Consider the following 20025-nt stretch of genomic DNA (forward strand, 5'->3'; position numbering starts at 1 on the left):
AATGCTCAAAAGGGACGGGACAGAGAGAGGGCCTTCATGCTTCTGAGCGACGAAGAATCGCTGATGTTCTGCTCCCCCTTCCTCCCGGGAGAGGGCCCCTTGGGAACCGCGGGTGAACAGACTGGGCGGACAGAAGGCAGGTCCCTCTGCACCCTGTCTGAGGGTCCGTCTCCTGCTAACAGGGCCACTGGGAAGTCGCTGCGAGGACGTCTGAAGACGTGAGAAAGAGCATTTGAAGATTCGTTAAATGCCAATCCTTTCTAAACTCCAAATATCTTAAACACAGACACCACACAAACATGAGCATCACTCTCTTTGTAATATTTCTACAATATCTGTAAACCGAAGTGTCCATGACATCATAAAGATGCTGACAAATGTCAATTTACCATAAAACCCACTAATCCTGAAAGCAGTTAATACAGTATTTCCAGGAACCTGGCATCGGATAGAAAATGTTTCGACACTATAGCAACATGAAAGGAATGGCGTTTATAATAAATATAATTCATCTCCCAGTCATTTGACCCACGGGATCAACTACAATCCTGCTGGGAACTGCACGGCCTGTGGGATCACTTGAGATGGGTGAGTGGTTGGAGAAGGAGACCTTCTGAGACAGTATTTTGAAGCTTCTCTGTTGCCCTGTAATGATGGAGAAGGCAGAGGAGACACTCCAGAGACCGCCAAGGTTCAGGCCTCCCTCCTGCCCAGGGGGGCTGTGGTGGGGCCCTGCATCGCACGTGTCTGTGTGGCCGGCGATGCCTCAGTTCTGCCTGCAGGAACGGAGGCAGGAATGATGTGGGCCGCTCAGGCCTGGGCCACGAAGACCCTCCTGCGACCCTCCCAGCTCCCTTGAGACCCCGGCCTTTGTTCAGAGGTAAAGGATCAAGGCCCAGGGGATGCACCCCAGTCTGCAAAGAGCTGGGGTCTCTGGAGCACCGTGTGGAAAGCTGTTCTGAAGGACCCGCCTTAGACTGATCTTTAAGCAAAAAATAAACAGGCGCTAAGCGGGTGAAACGGGGCCTGCCTCTCCTGGCCCTCAGCTCCGGCCACATTGGCAGTCAGGCCGTGGCGATGCCCAGGGCTCTAGCCCCCTTCCCCGCAGTAAGTGAGAAGGAAGCTCTTCTGGGACTCCCTTGCCCTCCCTTCACACTCACACTGTCCCTCGGGCACCGTCCCTACTACATCTTGTCTGTCAGTCCCCTGGCAATCAGGTCTCGTTTTTCTCTGTACAGAGGCTGCCACGGGCTGAGCCCAGGAGGGCAGGAAGCAGAAAGAAGAAGGTGTGGTGTGCCCCGGGGGGCTCTCTCCCTCACCACTGTCACGGGCACGTGCTTCCTCTTTTCCGTCCCAGGACGATCCGAATCATTCTCCGAGGCCGGCTGTCAGCACTCTGCCGAGGTGCAGAGGGAGGTCACGTGACAGGAGTGGCTTCAGGACTTCCTGGAGAGGACAGAGCCAGGGGCTTGGGTGCGAGGGGCCTGAGGGCACCCAGGAATGGCAATGCACACGGGGCCTCAAGGGTGAGACCTGCCATAGTCTTTCTTTCTTTTTTTATTCTGCCTCATGTCCCCTGAGGCTGTGCCAATAAATAATCAACACTTCTTTCCTCCAAGGAGAGTCCCTCGGTGTACACATGGTAGCCGGCTCCTTTATGTGGCATCCCTGGAATTCAGGTCGTGGCAATATTCTAGTTCCATGCCATCAATAGGGAACTTGCTTGAGAGACAGCACCACATTCGATTGCCTCCTGTGCTCCTGAGATCCAGAATCGGAATCGGTTAAGTCCATTCCGAAGCGTGTGCGTGAGCAGAGGTGTGAATGCGTGCCTGGGTGAGTGTGTTCCTACTCACTTCAATGCCGAGTGGTCTAGACTGGCGCCTGAACACGGCATCCTGGGGACTAAAACAGAGCTGGTTCTGGACGTCTAAAAGGATTTGTCATGGAGGGTCAGAAGTCTTTGTCCTCATTGCTGTTATTCACAGCTAGAGCGAGGCTGTGTTCGCACGGCCCGGGCGTGGGTCCCCCTCCAACGCAGGCCAGCCGTGAGGCTCCGCGCGTGGTATGCAACCTCTCGGGTCTTCTGTTTCTGTTTCTGAAATGCGGGAATCGTAGTGGTGGCTATTTCATAGGCCTATGTGGGGATAATACGGGATAAACCAACTCAGGGCTGTAATAGTCCCTCATTGTATATCAGCCCGTACCGCTAATAACTGTACAAAGAAGGTTGCCTGGTCTGCCCAGGACGTTACTGTGTTCATCATGAAAGACCTCTGAAGTCCCTTCCATTCTGGATCGTCTACGAATCTCTACAGGATCTTCCTCTGCCATAAAGTAGGGGTGACGCTCACTTATTTGTCTTGCTGGGTTCTTGTCCAGGTCAGTCAGTAGTACCTGTGGATCCCCTGACCTACAGCCCAGCGCCTGCTGGGGAAGGTCCTTTAAGTGTAACTCCGGGGGAAAATCTGTCTCCCAGCCCGGGGCAAATTACCTTTGAAACAGAAATCAGTCAAAGGGAGAAATAAAGTGGGAGAAACCTGTTTATTGCCCACAAGTAATTGTCCACTTCTGCTCGCCTGTGTCTCTCCCAAACCAGCTGCAAAAGGGACCCCACCCAACCTCTCCAGTCCAGATATGCCCTCGCTGGCCCCACCCTTGAAATCACCTATTGACACCGAAATTAACTACATCTCTCCACCCCTTGGAAACACCTATTGATATGCAGATGCACTAAGGCCAGGCGAGAGATTCTGGAAATACTGCAATTTTACCCACACTAAGGGACAAAGCTGATCACATCGCACCTCCACTGGACACCCAAAGTCGCTTCTTTTCTAACACAATCAGGAGAAGCTCCTGACATGGTCTGTGAGCCCCAAGCCCAGCAGTCCAGCCTTATTACCAGTTGCAGTGCCCACCTTGACCCTGTACCCAAACTGCTCACCATCCGGGAATTGTGCAGCACGCCTTTCTGCCTGGCTCTTCGCTTGGGTTGGAGTGCCGAGCCCCACCTCCATCCCCAGCCCACATGCTCTCCTTCGCCACATGCACAAGGCTTCCATACCATCAGGATTTCTTTCAGGGTTTACAAATCCCCTTCATTTCGAAGCTTCCACCAATTCTACCCCCAAAGTGAAATGGACTCCTCTCCTCCCTAGGTGCTCACAAGCTTTCCTCCATGTCTGCCCTTGTTTATCATTCATGTGTCCCCAGTACCTAAATCAACACCTGGCATGTTGAGCCACATGAGATTTCTGTTTTTACAGGTTAAAGCTCAAGTATTGGCCATTTCACATAGTTCATCCTAGAATGGGTGCCTAGTAATATCTGCTAATAGGGTAAATAAATGAATGACTGAGTGAATAAACCGTTGCCCCCACTGACCTACTACTAGTTGAAAAGCCTCTTAAGCTGCACCATGCATTTTCACAAACACTGATTTATCTTCTTGGAGGCATATTTATCCCTTTTTTAATTCTCCAGGAGAATTTTTTTAAAAATCTAAGTTATATCTGTGAATTAAGTTTTTATAGTAAAATAATAGAGACAGTTCCTAATATTGCTCTCAGGCACATGGAACATTTTAGAATTGTCTAAGACAATCTCAAACACACTCACATACACATGTGGACTCACATACACACTTTGGAATGGACTTACCCACTCTGAATCCTCAACTTGTATGTATTCATCAGTGTTTCTCCCTTACTGAACCAGCTCAAAACATTGCAAGAAGTCCCAATTTACTCAATCCATCATAATTAATTAGTTTGTTACCTGGAAACTAGTTAATTTTCTTATTTCCCAGCCCCACTCCCTGACCCAGCTATCTATTAAAAATCAGCACCCAGTGTGACAAACAACCATAAAACAAACACATCTGAGGTGTTTGTGGCTCACATTTCATATCAGGGGACGACACACAGCACCCTTTGATGATGGCCTCTCTGGGGCTCTTCTGCGATCAAAGACGCAAAGGTGGAACACATCCTCGGCATTAGGGTTCCCAGCACCTCAGGCACAGGATGTCACATTTGACCGTCACTGTGCTGAGGACCAGCCCTCTGCAGGGGGACTGCCGTGATGGGAGTTGAGCTGTGCTCCTTCCCTGACGTTGAACAGTCTGAAGGCTTGACCATCAGTGGGCTGTAGGACTACGTCAGCCGGCACAAATCCAGTGCCGGGAGAGGCCGGGCTGGCCAGGTAGGAAAAGGAGGTTAACCGTGCAGTGGCAGGGAGTGTGGCAAGGTATTCTGCAGTCAGCAGCCGCTCAGTTCCAGTGAACTGTCACTATGCTTGCCTGTGAAGGCACGATTGCCAGACTTTAGGATTTTTAAAAAGAAGCTAGAAATTTGGCTGTTTATGAGAAATGTCCCGGTTTTGAAATACTGCATGTAATCATACAAAACATGGCGAAAGCCAGATCTGCCCTCCAGGCACCAGGGGCAAATCCCGTGTGAATCACGAATCCAGATGCCTTATGAATACAAGGTATTCAGCAACTAAAGGGCGTTCTGGGGTCGGAATGCTCAGAGAAAACTCTAATGTAAATACCTTCGCTTATCATTCTGCAAATATTCTGACATGTTGAATACCCGTCTTACATTTTAATTTGGAAAATAGAGTTTTGATACCTCTAGTTACCATTTGGGATGTCCTTAGGGTCAGTCGTAGGCCCACAAGGCTAAGAAAGAGAGGAAACAGGCTTAAATATTAAAGGGTTAAAAAAAAAATTGAGCTAGACAGTTTATTTTAGGGAATAGGGAATGTTAAAAGCTGCCTCCGTGTTTTCCAGCTCTTGATGAACGTGTTCTCTCTCACTTGCTCGTCTCCCCAAACGTAAGTGCTTGGGCTCTGGTGTTAGAAATTGCCCTTGAGTCCCTCTCAGAGGGCTGGTCCGAGGAGGGCACCGCATCCATTAGACGATTGCTGCTCCTTCCTGACAGTTCTGGTCCAACATCAGCAAAAGCTGCCTTCCTGAAATTCTGAAATCCTGCCAGCCTGCAAGCCAGCAGATGGTACCACCAGCACCCCTGGGATGCGCACGTACACGCCTTCCCCACGAGAGAAGGCAGGTGGGGCTCTGGGGTGGGCGCCCAAGGAACTTACCCATCCACGCGCTGGGTGGGAGGGAGGGCGTCTGAGGGAAGGGTCAGCTCCCACCCCCAGTCCAGGAAGCCGGGGCATTGCAGGCCCGCCACACGTCACATTTCCACGTGGGGATGGAAACATCGCTCCATGCAAGGGCGCCTTTGAGCGGGAAATGGGAGGGTCGGCAGGTGGGGCTGGAGACTGGGAAGCACAGGAGAGAGTCCGCCTTTGCTGGTGCAGAGCCCCGCTGCGCCTCAGTAGCTGGGCTCTGCCCTCGGACCCCGTCTGCTGTTGGGTCGGGAGACACCACCACCCTGCCAACCCTTCCCTGCCAGACAGCTGCTTGGACTGCAGAACCCCCAGGTGCAGAGCCCTGGGGGCCTCCTCAGGGGTCCTTGATCCCTCTCTGCCTTTTCCAGAAGGAGGCTAATTTGCTGCTATGTCAGGCGGCTCTGGCGCAGAGCAGGAGAGGAGAGAAAAGGGAACGAGTCGGCAGCGTCACTGAAAAGGGTCACGATGAGTCACACCCGCTCCCAGGCCGGGCCTCGCCAGACGCCACACGGCTCATCAGCAGCCCCGAGGTCTGGCCTGCCTCCCACAGAGGGGCAGCAGCCCCAGGCCGCAGGCCCCGCGGCCCGCAGGCCCGTCTCCTCCCACACCCACTCCGGGCAGGCCGGTCTGGGCAGGCCGGGGTGTCGCCGGCTCCGGATGCCATGTGGCTCTGCTGGCTGCTCTGTGTTGCTTCAGGTGTGATGATTCAGGAGCTCAGATGGTGTGGAAATCAAGACAAAAGCTCTTCAAGTTACAATGACAGAGTCACCCGCTGAGCCACCGTTTTCTGTCCAGGTTCCCTTGGGTGGACCCAGGAGCCAGCATGTCGGTGGCTGTCAGGCTCCTGACCCCTGCTCAGCCATCGCTGTGAGCCCTGGTCCCTGGCACTGGGACATTCTTTTCCTTGTCTGAGTAACAGCAGCAGTTACGACAGGAACCTGCAGCTTGGCCGTCGGAGGGCTAAGAGCCCCGAACCACGATCCCATTCATGTGCAGGAGACCGAATGGGCTGGGGACCCCGCCGATGTCAGCTCCCACAGTAATGGGGAGCAGAGGCGGAGAGGCCAAAGGTCCAGCTCAAAAGTGCAGCCCAGGGACAAGGAGCCAGGTCCCGGCTTCCCTGTGCACCCCATGTGTCTAAGCGCAGTCCCCAGAGAGGATACGCTGTTGCTAGTCAGGACAGTAAACTGTTCTCCGCTTCATGAAAACACCTAACTCCACAAAGCTCAATCAGAACTAACCAGGAAGATCTGGCTTCCGTCAGCATGCTCTGCACCCTCCGCAGGGGCCATGGAAGCCCAGGACACGGGGCGGAGACGTCCTAAGAGGTCGCATCAGGCGCCCGATCATGGTGGCACATCATCCCAGAGGACGGAGATGCTCTGGCGGAGGGAGGAAATGGCTCGTGCCACCCAGATCAGGGCAGGGGGCTGGCGTCCCTCCTGCCAGAAGCACAGCAGGGCTGACGCCCGAGCTAACATGTCAGCATAGCTCCATGGAATCTGCAGAAAGTGACGCTGACTCTAGAAGGGCCTCGTGGTGGAGAACCATCACTAATGATGTAAGCAGGACCTGGAACATCACGCTCCCCGTCTTCAGGCTGTGGTTTCCCCGCTTTGGCTTTGAGGTGTCACTGTGGTGATCTGGGCAAGTGTGGTAAGCCCCTGGGCACATTCCTGTGAGTTTCTAAGGCTTTCAAAATTCCCTGCAAAACTGCTAGATGGTCGTTCATGCTGGTGAAGAAATGGTGGTATGCTCCGTGTGGCAAGGGATCTTGTGGACTCAGCATCCTTCTGAGATGTGGGAGGACCTCTCTCCTCCGTGACATCGGGACATGCAGAGAAAGGCAAAGATGACTCGGCAAATAAGTTAGGCACAATGGTCAGGATCGAGGGCTTTGCGATGGACAGATCCGGCCGGAGGCCACTCTGTCCACCAGCTATGCGACCCCGGGCAGGGTGCAGCCTCCCTCGGCCCCTTTCCTCTGTCTATAAGGTGGGGGTAGTGAGGGCCGCTTGCTCACAGTGTTCTTGGGAGAATACAAGAAGCTGACGCACACCGACAGCACCGGACAGCGACCGGCCGACCGCAAGTGCAGGTCGGGTGGTGGTGTCAGTTCTTCTGAAATGCAACGAGGTAAGTGGCAGCTAGGTGTAGATGAAGTCTAAAAAGTTTTAAGATCTACACTGCCTTCTTAGCTGTTAAATCTCTCATAGAGACTTATGAACCATAAATAAGAAATTTCCCTGAAGATAGTCATTTGGGAAAATAGCTCCCTTTCCTCCGCCAGCTGCTGCCACTTGCTCGGCTTCATCCCTTCTCCGCAGAACTTGGTAAATAATTCAGCCACGCCTGGCTTCTCCACACCTGGGCTGCAATCCTTGGTAACAGACATGCCCACGTTATCTGTGCGTTTCTGTCAGAAAGCTTCCTCGGGGCCACTGCAGCTGGACACCCAGCCCCGTGCCTTAGGGCAGAGGGACCCAGCTCTGCCCTCCCCTCCCACTAGCCTCATTTGCTTCTCACAGCTGGGTGACACACTGGCAGGTCACAGGCCGGGAGCCGTGCTCCTCACGGGGTCCTGTCGCAGCAGCAACCATATTTTTCCTTGCCGTAAGGAGTAATTGAATTAAATTAGGCAGCATTTGATCCTGCCCATACTAATTGCCTTATGCAGTTGAGGTCATGGACAGGAATGAGCGGAGCAGTTAGACGCTGTCCCGGTCCTATAGGTCCTGGTTGGCATGTTCTCATGTCCCTGCACACCCCAGAGACCCTCCTCTTGCATGAGGAACTCTCTGGAGGGTAAGGGGGGTTCAGCAAGCTGGGGAGAGCATGGGGTGAACCTCGGGCATGTGCGGAACACAGAAGAGCTGGAGGCGAGCAAGGTCTGATGCCACGACAGATGGACATGCAGCTGTTTAAAGAGGAACACGTGGAGACCCAGACCACTAGTGACATCTACAAATAGGGGCTCAAAAAATCGTGTGTGTGTGCGTGCATGTGAGCAGGATTGGCAAGTCAGAATTAAGGGTTTTGTTCTGGTAACACCCTGAACTGCTCGTGGTTAAAAAGTCACGTGTCTTTGGCAAACAAGCAGCCCAGTAGCCTTTACCAAAAGCAAATGATGTGGGCATGTCGCTTATCTAAGAGTAAATAAGGTACACAGATGACTCCCTTCAAAAGTCTAACTCCCTGTATTTTCCCTTCTTTCTGCAGATAGACATCAACTTCTAAATTTATCATTAGGAGGCATAAAAGGGACCCCAGGAAAAGGGGGAAGTCCCTGGGGTTATGCCTTTAAGAACCTCTTTCTCTGTCATCTTTCCCTGGTCCTCACTGTCCCCTTGGTTCCCCCAATAGTGCTCGTTTTCCGGACGTGAAACCGAGGGTGCTTCGCAGGCACCTGGCCTTCAATCTCTGCCCCCATCTCTTAACCCCAGACAGCAAACATGGAAACAGAAGTTTTCCCAGGTTGGGGGCCCTGGAAATTTGCCTTTGCTTGTAAAACACTGACCAGGCTGACGTCCATACGCAGAAAATGTGGTCTGTCCCTCCTCCGTGGCAGTCTTCCTGGGGGCTGGCCTTTGGGGAGCCAGTGAGCTGAGCTGCCAGGCTGTGAGCAATGCTCGTCCGGGCCAGCGACTGGGGCCTTCCGGCAGGAAAAGGGTCAGGGCCAGGGCTGGAGAGCCCCGAGTGGCACGGAGGACGTCTGGGGGGACATCGTTGTCCTCAGGAGACAGGAGAGAGGGCTCCTGACTGTGTCTTCCCCATGTTCCTGCTCCAGGAGGTGGAGACAGGGGTTCCCCTGCCTTTATCAGAAGGTTCCATCTGAGTGGATAAGGATCTGTGGGCCGAGCAGGGGGCCGAGCCCTCACACCCAGTGACCTTTACATTGTGGGTCATGACACACCCATGACTCCCAGGACGGGGAAAGTTTCCGCTGGGATGAATGACTCCGCCCAGTAAGGGAGCCCCATGCCCTCAGTGCCCACCAGCGTGGCCCCCAGCCCACCGACCCCCCGAAGTCCAGCCAGCTCTCTCCCGGGGAGGGGTGCTCCCGAGAGACGGGGTGACTCGCTGGTGCCGTGCTGACACAGCGATGGCAGCGAGTCTCGCTGCTCTGCAGGGAACCAGCTTAGAGCTCAGACCGACCCCTGCATGAGGATGAGGAAGGGAGGGCGTGCCAAAGGCTCCCTGCTCTGGGGTCTTTTGTGTGTGGCTTCGTGACGCTAGGGTAGGGCTTACCCTTGATCCTCGGATCCCTGAAAGACCGTCTCTGGTCGTACACACCTCCCACTCGCTGCTCCCTGGGAGCTGTGACGCAAAGGACAGGCGGGTCGCACGCGGCGCCGAATCAGGCAGGTGTGTGACCTGGCCGAGGGGCTCTCGCCGTACCAAGGGCAGAAGCCAATCCCCAGAGCCTGAAGTCCAGCGCCGGCCCGGCTCCGGCTGGGCGTCCTCGCCTGCCCGCAGGTGCTCACGCGGGCCTCCAATGCTTCCCTCCCCACTCCGTCCGTGCCCCTCACAGGGGCCTAGTCACGGCGGTGAGGGCTTCATCTGCCACGTGCCCACCACGGAAAGGCCCAAGGCAAACGTCCAGGGCACCCGTCTCTCCTTAACTTCGGTCCATTCAACTAACACCGGCGGGGAACCTGCCACGGGGCAGGGCCTGGGCTGGCTCCTGGACACAGGGGATGAACGAACATCATATAGGATGTCAAGGCTCACGTGTGATTTTATACCCAGCTGCTGACTGAATTTTTAGCAATAATGATATCTTAATCTTAAAATCTGCTATTATTTGTTGAGGACCCACCAACCTAGCCTGTTTCGGCTGGGCAATACAAGGTATTTCCTGGCTCACACATATGTGCCCTTGCAGACTCACAGGCCAGGCAAGGTGCACGTGTATCCCCACAGTCCCATCTCGATCGTGAGTGGTAGATCATGTCAGCACTCATCCTAGGGTTATGGGGCTTCTTATCTGACTTTTATATTTATGATAAGAAATGTAAGAAAGGTGTATGATAATTAAATTGGAAGTAAAAATGTCTCCCTGCTTCTCTAGCAAAGCTTCCAGATCAGTTGACTATCTCAAGATTACAAATCGTGCTCTTTTGAAAAAAGCTCTTCTTCGCAACTAGTTCTCTAAGTGAATCAGTTTTGTCAATCATTACACAAAATAAATACATATATTTCACGGAAGTGGAGTTGTCATACATGACCCCGAATTGTTGTATTAGTTGTATCTGTTGTTCTCATTGATTCATTTCGTTATAAATTTGAACTCACAAACTGAGCATCCCTGAAAGAAGGCTGCTCGTATGGCGTTGGATGCTGGGGTCCTCACGGGGGTGAGCATCTGGTCCCACAGAAGCCTGAGGGCCGCGGAGAGTGCCTGAGGGTCAGCTTGGCATGCAAGCCCCTGCTAGGACGGTGCTGCCCGCGCCTCAGCTGCCCATCCGTCCGCTCCCCGTCTGCTGCCCCGCACACACCCTGCACCTCGACAGCAGAACCACCTGCCGCTGCTCCTGGGGCGTCTTCACTGTGCGTGTGGCATCCTCTCTGAGCCTGCCCTTCCCCCCTCCCCTTTCACTGAGCACCGCTTGGGAGACAACCTGAGTTGTCCAGGTCAGGGCAGGATGTGAGCACCCACGGACCTTCCCCCTGCCCTGCTGGGTCCCTATAAAGCAGCGACACTTGCTCCCATTGCTGTGTCGGTACAGTAACGGTGAATCACCCTGTGTCTCAGGAGCACCCCTCACCGGGAAGGAAGCCTGGGGAAGCGGGGAGGGCCCAGAGATGCCGTAGCTTTTAGTTCACGTGTCTGAGCCCCTCGTGGGGACATGTGGTAGCTTGTTCATATTTATTCACTTAGTGGCTACCCAATGCTGGCTCCTAAGATGTACTTACTCAATGTGTCTTGAGTGAATGAATGAGCAGATTAGCAATTTCAATAAAACCTGGATGTAGTCCTTGAAAGATCTGAGCTTCTGAATTTCTGAACTGTCCCTGCTTGACATATAATGGCCGCTAAGCATCAGGTTCTGCTTTAACTACTTACAGAAATTGCCCCGTCTAACACTCCAAACCAGCTCCACGAAGTATAGGCAGCATAATCACTATGTTAACGACAGACGAGGAAACCAAGGCACAAAGAGTTGACGTAACCAGGCTAGAGAGAGGCAAAACTACGCCGCGTGCCCCCCTCGGGCATGCCCTCCTGCCGCACAGAGGGCTACGTGTGGCTGAGCATCTCAGGGTCACGGGCCGTGACACGGACCCTCCGAACAGACGCGTTTAGCGACTGGTGAGGTCCTCCCTTGGTGCTGGTCAGTCCAGAGCCAGGTAAACTTGCAATGCCAACTCCACTTCATCTCCTGCCAAGGCCCCGGACATGAGAGCTTCTCTATTTCCTGTCTTGGGAAAGGCCGGTGGGAGAAGACGGGGGAATGTGAGCTTTGGGGCCACAGAACCCCCCAATGGGAAGACCGAGTCTACCAGTCACCAGCTGACTGGCCTCTGGATGCGTTTCTCATCTTTAAAATGAGGCCCTAACACCAGTGTGACATTGGCTGGTATTGGCCGTTAGAATGACAGAATGACATAAGTATGTACAAAATAGTGTATTCACTCTTTCCACACCAATGGATTGATTTGAACCTGCTGTAGGGTTTGAAAACCAAGCTTGCTAGAAGCTCGCCTAAGACAGGCTTTGGGGGGGGGGTCTGTGGTGCACCTGTGAGCAGGGCCCTTCAGCTTGGGACTTGTCCCCCCTGAGCAGGGACTTGGGCTACCCTGAGTTCTCTGCCTCTTCCCGGATTCTTAGCCGCCTTCCAGGTCGGAGGGGCCCAGTTCCAGGTAAGCGGGGCTCCCGGGGGGCTTCACCTTGTCTGGCTCACCATGTGGTGACAGCACGCCACACCTCCTTTACCCCCTCGCAGCGTGTGCAAAGGTGGAGCCCAGTCAGGGCCGGTCCTACTGTTCGCCGCCTCCACAGCTTGCACGTCTAGGTAACAGCAAACACCGTTCATGTGTGTGCTGATGCGCTCCTTCAGCGTGACCCGGGGCTCTGCCAGACTAAGCACGTTTCGTTAGGCCGTTTTCACCGGGAGGTTTTTCTTACAGAAAATTATCTACAATTAAAAATGTAGAGAAATTTTCTCGGCATGGCATAGCTTTTTAAAAGACAGGGACTAAACCTTTGTCAAAAAGGCAATTTATCCTGCCAGTAATTTTCTACCTCCGTCCTGCTATTATTAAGGATGGCAGTTTTAAAAGGAACTCTAAGCTCCCATCTCTCCACTCAGCCCAGAATCTCACATAATGGCCTGTCTCTAGCTTCACCCACTGCCGTGGAAGTAATTATGCCACATGCTCAGAAGGGTGATGCCCTACAGACCAAAGAAGCAATTGGATTCAAAATGAAAAACAACGTCTATACAGGGAGGGAAAGAAGCCTGAGGAAGCGGGGAGGGTCCAGAGAGCGGTGTTCTACGTGGAAGAGGGCTGTGGACAAAAGTTTCAGAATAAAATATCACCAAAATAAGACAAAAACATATGAAGTGAGTGAAATCATTTTCCTGATGTTGCGCTCTTTCTCCTGTGTTTTCCTGTAACAACATATTGTTCAATGGTCTCAATAAATGGCTCTTTATTGCAGCTGTGGTATGCCCTGTATCAAGCATTCCAAGTGAATAATTTTATTTCTTTCCTAAAATCCTGGAAAAGGATCACAGACTTCAGGGTTGTAGATATGATCTGGGAGTTCATCTTGTCCTGTTCCTCTGCCTTCAGGAAGGTTCCAACCAAGATTTTCCAAGATCTAAATCTATACTGGAAATATCATGAAATAATTTTTTATTTGAGGCCAAGGACTAAGTGCCCCCCACCCCCAGGGTAAAGGGTCAAGGAAGGAGCATGGGATCCCCGGGAGGGAGACCCTGGTGGAAGTCTGGGCTCCGGGTTTGCCAACCCTGCTTCTCGGACAAGTCGCCTGACACCCCTGCCCTCGGAGACGACAGAGAGAGGCGGAAATAATCTTCATCCCAGGGCTGCCCAATGATGGGGTGAGACAAGGGGGGTGAAAGAGCTCTGCAAACTGGGGAGCGCTGTTCAAATGCCTTTTACTGACATACTTGCTCAGCTCATTTCTTCCTCCGTGGACTCAAAAATCTGCAAGCCACCAACATGCAGGATGGACGCCACAGAGCAGCCCAGGCACCAGCAGGTGGCAGCTTGGAGGGGCTGCCAAGTGCCACGGAGTGGGGGGCACCAAGCCCACTCAACCTCCTGCCTCCGCCCTGGGACGCACATGGGTGCCCTGTCCAGCCCAGGCTGGCTCCAGCGCTAGAACAGTGGGGCTAGTGACCGGGGGACTCACGGGACCGCTGTCTGGCCATAGGATTCTCAGCTATGTACTCATTTATTTGGTTACTCATTCAAAATAAATAGTCCTTAGAGACACGGACTCTTGAGCCAGGCAGCCTGGGTACAAACCCTGGTTCCCCCAAAGACCTGAGAGGTTCCTTTGGGATACGTACAAGTCTGAGCCAGTATTTGTGGAGCACTAAGGCTTCCCAGCACTGTTTCCATGCTTATGTGTAGCATTTAGGATCTTCACAATAACCTTATCAGGTCAGCCCAGTCATTATTGCCATATTCCAGATGATGGAACCAAGGCCAAAGTGCTTCAGCCGTTGAGTGACAGTCTCCCAGGCTCACACAACTCTGTTCCCGTAAGGAAATGCGGCATGTGTGTCAAGGGCTTAGAGTGGGGTCTGCCCCTCGGCAAGATGCAATGATGATTGATTGTTTATATGCTCGAGTTCAACAAACAATATGATTGATTGTTTATTGTTTGTATGCTAGCCACTTTGCTACATGCATGCCGGATACACACTCACCTGTCCTGCTCCACAAAGATCGCACTTAACACCGGTTGTAATGCATTCCCCACAGTTGTTCTGGGGATCAAGTCAGAAGAGCAATGCATAAAGATGCAGGTGTGCTTTTACACAGGAAAAGCAGCCACACTTGGATGGCAGAGTTCACACACATTTGTTCTAGCTGAGTGACACAGTGTCCTTGTGAAAGGAAAAGCTTGATCCGACGGGTGCATTACAATAATCTTCTTGTTGGAATAAACATCATCTGGTGATGTGGCAAGTGTTTAGAACTGATTTGATCTTGGAGCTCTTAGAGTGTCACGCTGCCTCCAGCCCTGTTGTTATAACTGTATACTTGTTTGGTTTCCTCCAGAACAGGGCACTTAAAGAAATATGAAATGTCTTTTCTTTTCCAGGGCTTATTGGCCTTCTACCAGAACACCGCAGAGCTAATCTTCCTCCCTGCCCGGTCAACATATTTACTGAACGTGTACTCTGCAAAACACTACGCTAAGGACAGTATCTGTTAATGCTTTCTTCAGTTTATATCCAGTTCTGCATAATTCTGTGATAATTTTTATGTTACAAGGATCAGAGAACAAATGCCAGGGGTGTTCATGCTCCCTTTTATCTCCAAGGATGTCCTTCAGGAGATCATTAAGCCTCATATAATTTGTCAGCATAGTAAAGAACATTGTGGTTCTTCTGACCCAAAAGGCAGATTTCTGAGGGAGCTAGAATCCCAGCAACATGACGTTAATATGACTTTCACGAGCCTCTCTCGACCCCCTACTCTGACCTGAGCTCCAGAATACTTAGCAGCTGTGTTAACGTGGGCAAGTTACTCAACCCTCTGTACCTCAGTTTCTTTATCTATAAAATGGGAGAGGGGAGGTAAAACACCTGTGAAGTACTTAGAAAGCACTGACTGCTTCATTTAACATCTCAAAACTCCTGTGCAGTAGATGTCATTGGCCCGTTACGTCTCATAAAACTGAAGCTGGAAGTCCTGCCCAGACCTCAGTTCTCATAGCTGGTGAGCAGCAAGGTGGAGACTCAAATACACTCTCTTTGTTTCAAAATCCTGTGCTCTTTGCCCTCAACCCAAGACCCCAAGCAAGGAAGGAATGCCACTGGAACATTCAAAAGCGTAAGCAATGGACGCCAGATCTATTATTGTTCAGCTCTTGTCCTTATACCCTAGTTATCTGGACACGCTGGCCCCGGAATTTCTTGGTATCTGTGTTTGCAGGTCATTGCTCACAGAACTCCTCATAAACAGTTTCAAAACACAAACGCTGTTTCCAAGGTAAGCAGAGCCAGATGGACCTTAGTCAGAGTGCCTCACGCCCCCGGCCCCGGGACGTGCTTTGTGAGCTAGAGGTCAAGTGTTCCCAGTGATAAAGGGGCTTAACAAGGAAGTTCTTGAAGCAGGAAAGCTGCTCATGAGGACCCCACCGGTCCTCTGCGGCGAGATGGCCTTGGATGAGGGGCTTTATCCAAGTGGACTTGCCACTGGGAGTCAGGTGTGAGCAAATACGCGCCATTTCTGCCAAAGGGCATACCCCACGGGGGGCCAGATTGCTCCTGACTAAGGACGTGCAATGAGGAAGGGACAGCAAGGTCTAGACAGTGAGTGAAACTGGGAAGCTTCCCCTGTGAAGTGCGGTGGGCTTTAGAGCCCTGGGGTCCAGGACAAGGCCCCATGGGGCTGCCGTTTCTACCCCTCAACCCTCATTACCTACCCCCTCATAGAACAGTAATCAGGCCCTTCACTCAAAGCCAATTCTGTCCTATATGTTTGTAAGTTTGTATTTCATTAAAACCTTGTAAGATCTGCCCCCAAACCAAGTCCTACCGGGTGCCACTCCAGGGCTCTGCGTGCCTGTTTCTACCCTGTTTGAGGTACTAACTCTCAGAAACCATACGTGTCCCTGAGACCCTGCTGTGAGCCTGCCCCACTGAGGTGCGGGGGAGCATGTGCCCCGGGAGCGGAGCCCCTGGGGGGCCCGCAGGGACCTTTCAAGGGGCGCATCTGCCACCAACACCTGATGAAGTTGGAATGAATGCTGAGAGGTATGGATTATAGTCCCTGAGGGGAAGTCACAGCACCCTCTCAATTAAAGCGCTCTCATTTCCTTTTTTAAAAACCATGAAGAATCCACGCTCCACCACAGTGGGATGGGAAATGCCGCCAAGTGATAATTCTCGTCTGGTCACTTTCCAGTCTTTCTGCTGGCGGGTCTCCTGGGAGAAAGGAGGCCAGAGTGCAGTCTGGTGGCAGGGCCTGCTCCCAGCCCAGCTCCTCCGGGGCCCAGCCCTGCGCCTGGGGGCCCTCCTCTGCCCTTTGGAAGGCGCCTGCCCTTGCCCAGGGCTGGGGTCCCCTTGCTGAGAGCAGGGCCCCCTCATCATCCACACGCTGTCCACACTGCCTTTCTGCCAGGTCTCCAAAAGCTACAGGGAAGTCCTGGAGCAGCAGGCGTAGCCCCGTGTCCCTCGTGCTCAGAGACCAGGCGTGGCAACTCCTAGTAGGAGGGTGTTGTGTAAACTTGGCCATCACCACACTCGCCCTTAGCCTCCTGGGCTAACTGGAGCCTTCTGTGCCAATCTCCACACCTCACCTCTGAGAACACCACAGAAAATTTTCTCTTTGATAATTCAGTCAGATTTGCAGAACCCAAATTCAGTGAAGGCTTAAGCCATTTTCCAGATTGGCTGCCTTTTGCGCTTATATAAACTCAGCTGAAACTGTGTCATTCTCACCCTCACTCTGACTGCACAGATTCAGCCTAACATGCCTTAAATCACAAAAGAATTCCCAGGAACCCCATGCACTCCTGAAGAGCAAAGGTTTCTTGACTCTTTTTTGCATCATGTGCCCTTTGAAGACCTGCTGAATGCTCAGGAAGCTCGATGATACGTGTACAAATTTAAGGAAAGAGACACTGAAGCCCTGCCGCCTAGTCTGTGTCTACTGTTTTCTGGCCTCGCCCCCATGGAAGTCATTAATCCCCCGTTAGGAGGGAAACAACCTAGCTAGTGACATTTTTAATGTTCAGAATGCTAATGGTCCCGTACAGCCTTGAAAGGGAAAACAGCCTAGTGTGGGCATCTGGGAGCGTGGCTGCATCTTGTCCCCAGTTTCCATGAAATGCTAAAATTACCCCCAGCCTCTCAGAGTGCTGTCACAGTTCCATATGCTTGGCATCCCAGTGATCTCGCAATTCATCAATCTGTTTACATACTCATGTTATACTTAGATTGATATTTCACCCTCCTCAGAATCATTGCCTGGCGAAAGATCTGTAAACTACTGCCATGCAGGAACAGAATAGATTTTGCGCTAAATGGAAAATAGTAATCATTTAGGTACAAGTCATGGCCCTGTCATTTTATTTACACATACACAACCACGTATTTACACATACGCACAGAGCTGGCTGTGTCAGAGCACCCGACATTGACAAGTACGCCAGACACTGAATGTTGATTTGTTAAATAGTAACTAAGGTTCTGGATATAAACAGCCTCATGTGAAAATGCACGTAAGGTAAATATACAGCTATGGATACACACGTACAAAGCGTGTACTTATCACTCCCTTTCCTACCTGTTTTTAGTTCATGGTATATGTCACCGTGGTATTTAAAATCTGCCAGGAGCAACAACAATGCATGAAACAGATATTTTTCCTCCTCCTTTAGCATCACAGAATCTTAAAGTTGGAAAGGATTTTAAAGGTTGTTTACTCTGGCTTCCGAACCAATACAGGAATCTCTTCTTTTACAGCCTTGACAGGTGGTTATATAAGCCTCTGCTTGAATACTCCTGGTGGTGGGGAACTCACTTCTGCACAGATCTAAATGTCAGGAAGATCTTGCTTCGGTCAGGCCAGACTAGGTTTCTAGGGATTTCTGTGGCAGATGCAACGCCAAGCTTGTCTGTGTTGCCCTTCAAACCAGCTCCTTCTTTTTTGCTTCCCATCCTAATGAGCAGAGCCACTGATCAACTGCTTAGAAGCCAGGCACCCTACATCCGTCCCTTTTCTTCCCATTCACTTGGTTACCAATCCCAGGTGTATCTGTCTTCCTAAAATAACCTCTGGGCCTGCTGCCTTCTCTCTGTCCCAAGGACTTGATTCCTCTTTCCCTGATTACTGCAGTGACCTGGTGACGGGTCACCCTGCCTCCAACCTTACCATTTACAGCTTTTCACCCACATAGGATGGAGTCTTCACCCTGTAACACCCTACAGTAGAGCCCTGTGACAACTAGAGGCTGACGCAGTCCTCCTCTCGTGATCGGGCTCCAGCTTAGCCCGTTGTGTATGTCTTGATGCTCCCCTATCAGCCTTCCCATGGAAAGTTCCAGACCTTTGGAACCACTGATGATGTTACATTCACACCTATTCTCTTAGCCATTGTGCTCAAAAAGTTACTTCTTGTCACCATTAAAATCACTGTTATTACTATCGTCAAAATTGCTAAGGTCTCAATGCTAGTTAGGGGTACCGATAAAATCTGAACTCCGATGATCAGATGCCAACCAGCATGGATAGTAATAAGCCCCCAAATCACAATTACATGCATCAACCATTGATAGATCTAACTCTTTAAATTATTCACGGGCTGTATGCAAAGTTCTGTCTGTAAGTTGGTTGTTCGGAACTCCTGACAACAATAACATTTCAGGTGGGATCAACTCATGCAACTAAAGCTGAAACACTCTACAGATGTAATTAAAACAGAGCATGACTATGACACATGTGGAGCGCTGAATGTTAGCCACACATTCTTCTCTAGTCTCTGCTGCTCCTGAGAAATTGTCCTGAGATGACGGCGGTGCTGTCAGCTCGAAGCCCATGCACACTGACGTCTGGGTTGTGGAGGGCAGATTGCCCTCTAGCACCCACATCCTCAGGAGCCCCCACCCTCATCCAAGAGCTTGACACCAACCGAGTGCACACAAGTGCCTCCTGGGAGCTGAGAACATTTAACCGTGAGTGGCTAGAGGACACAAGGGCCCTAGGGCGTAAGGGGCACTAGTGGGGGGGATGCGATGGGATTCCAAGGTCAGCCAGATGCTCTTAATGGCAGAGCTGTGACTCTTCTCTCACTCCCATTTCTGATGGGTATTAGGAGAAAGCAGATAGAAGTAGTGCTGAACCTAAAACCCTCGGGTAAGGGTTGATGATAACCTTGGCATCCTGTGCACAGTACAGATTCCAGTATAACTATTTCAACTAAGAATGGATTTACCCCTAAATTTGCCAAAAAGAGAGCTTGTTCAACTGAATGACCCTGAGGAATCTGACAGTAAACGGCCCACTCATAGGCTCTATTCTTTCTTATCTATTAAAGAACAGTTACCCGTGATTTGAAGAAGAATTCATCGAATACACACGGGTGACCGAGTGGGATTGTCAGTCCATGAAAATATTACTTTAGCCACCTAGACGACAGGAGGCCTACAAATTGAGGGTTGCCATCGTGTACTTATGCTTTTCCCTGGGGGCTCAGAAAAATAATGTTAACTTTAATTTCTATTCGACATATGTCTCCACCAAAAATGACAGCGGCCTCTTGCTCCCACTGGCCCATGTTTAACTGACAGGTCTGGGCCTGACAGACTGATGAAGGACATACCCTCTCTCCTCTCCCCAGGGCACCTCCACGTCTTTCAGTCTCTGGTCGTTCATGGGGAACTAAACTTAAATACATCTCTAAAAATCAAATGTCTAATGAAAATATGTACATATAACACACTTTACACAAATGTTTATAGCTTTACTTACAATCACCAAAAAAAAATGGAAACATCTCAACGTCCTTCACCTGTTTGATGCATGCAGAAACTGCAGTACATTCATGCATTGGACTACTTACCGCTGGGCAATAAAAACGAACAAGCTATTAATACATGCAGTAACATGGGTGGACCTCAAATTCATTATGCTATGACCGCAGGACCCAAAGGTTATGTACTCTGTG

At 51.3% G+C, this 20025-nt stretch overlaps 1 long non-coding RNA gene across 4 annotated transcripts in view; it reads right to left on the reverse strand.

The window, feature by feature from the left end:
• Nucleotides 1–20025, reverse strand: part of LOC108409637 (uncharacterized) — a 274470-nt gene that overhangs the window by 64805 nt on the left and 189640 nt on the right. The window contains exons 1-2 of one of the 4 annotated variants that reach the window (XR_012128280.1): nt 8663–19943; nt 3904–5253 (exon numbers count right to left, since the gene is read on the reverse strand). The exons of 2 other annotated variants lie outside the window; for them this stretch is intronic. This is a non-coding gene — a long non-coding RNA (uncharacterized lncRNA). One more of the 4 variants, XR_012128279.1, reaches the window with a different exon arrangement.

Source organism: Manis javanica, chromosome 1 (assembly GCF_040802235.1).
Source record: "Manis javanica isolate MJ-LG chromosome 1, MJ_LKY, whole genome shotgun sequence".
Taxonomy (NCBI): domain Eukaryota; kingdom Metazoa; phylum Chordata; class Mammalia; order Pholidota; family Manidae; genus Manis; species Manis javanica.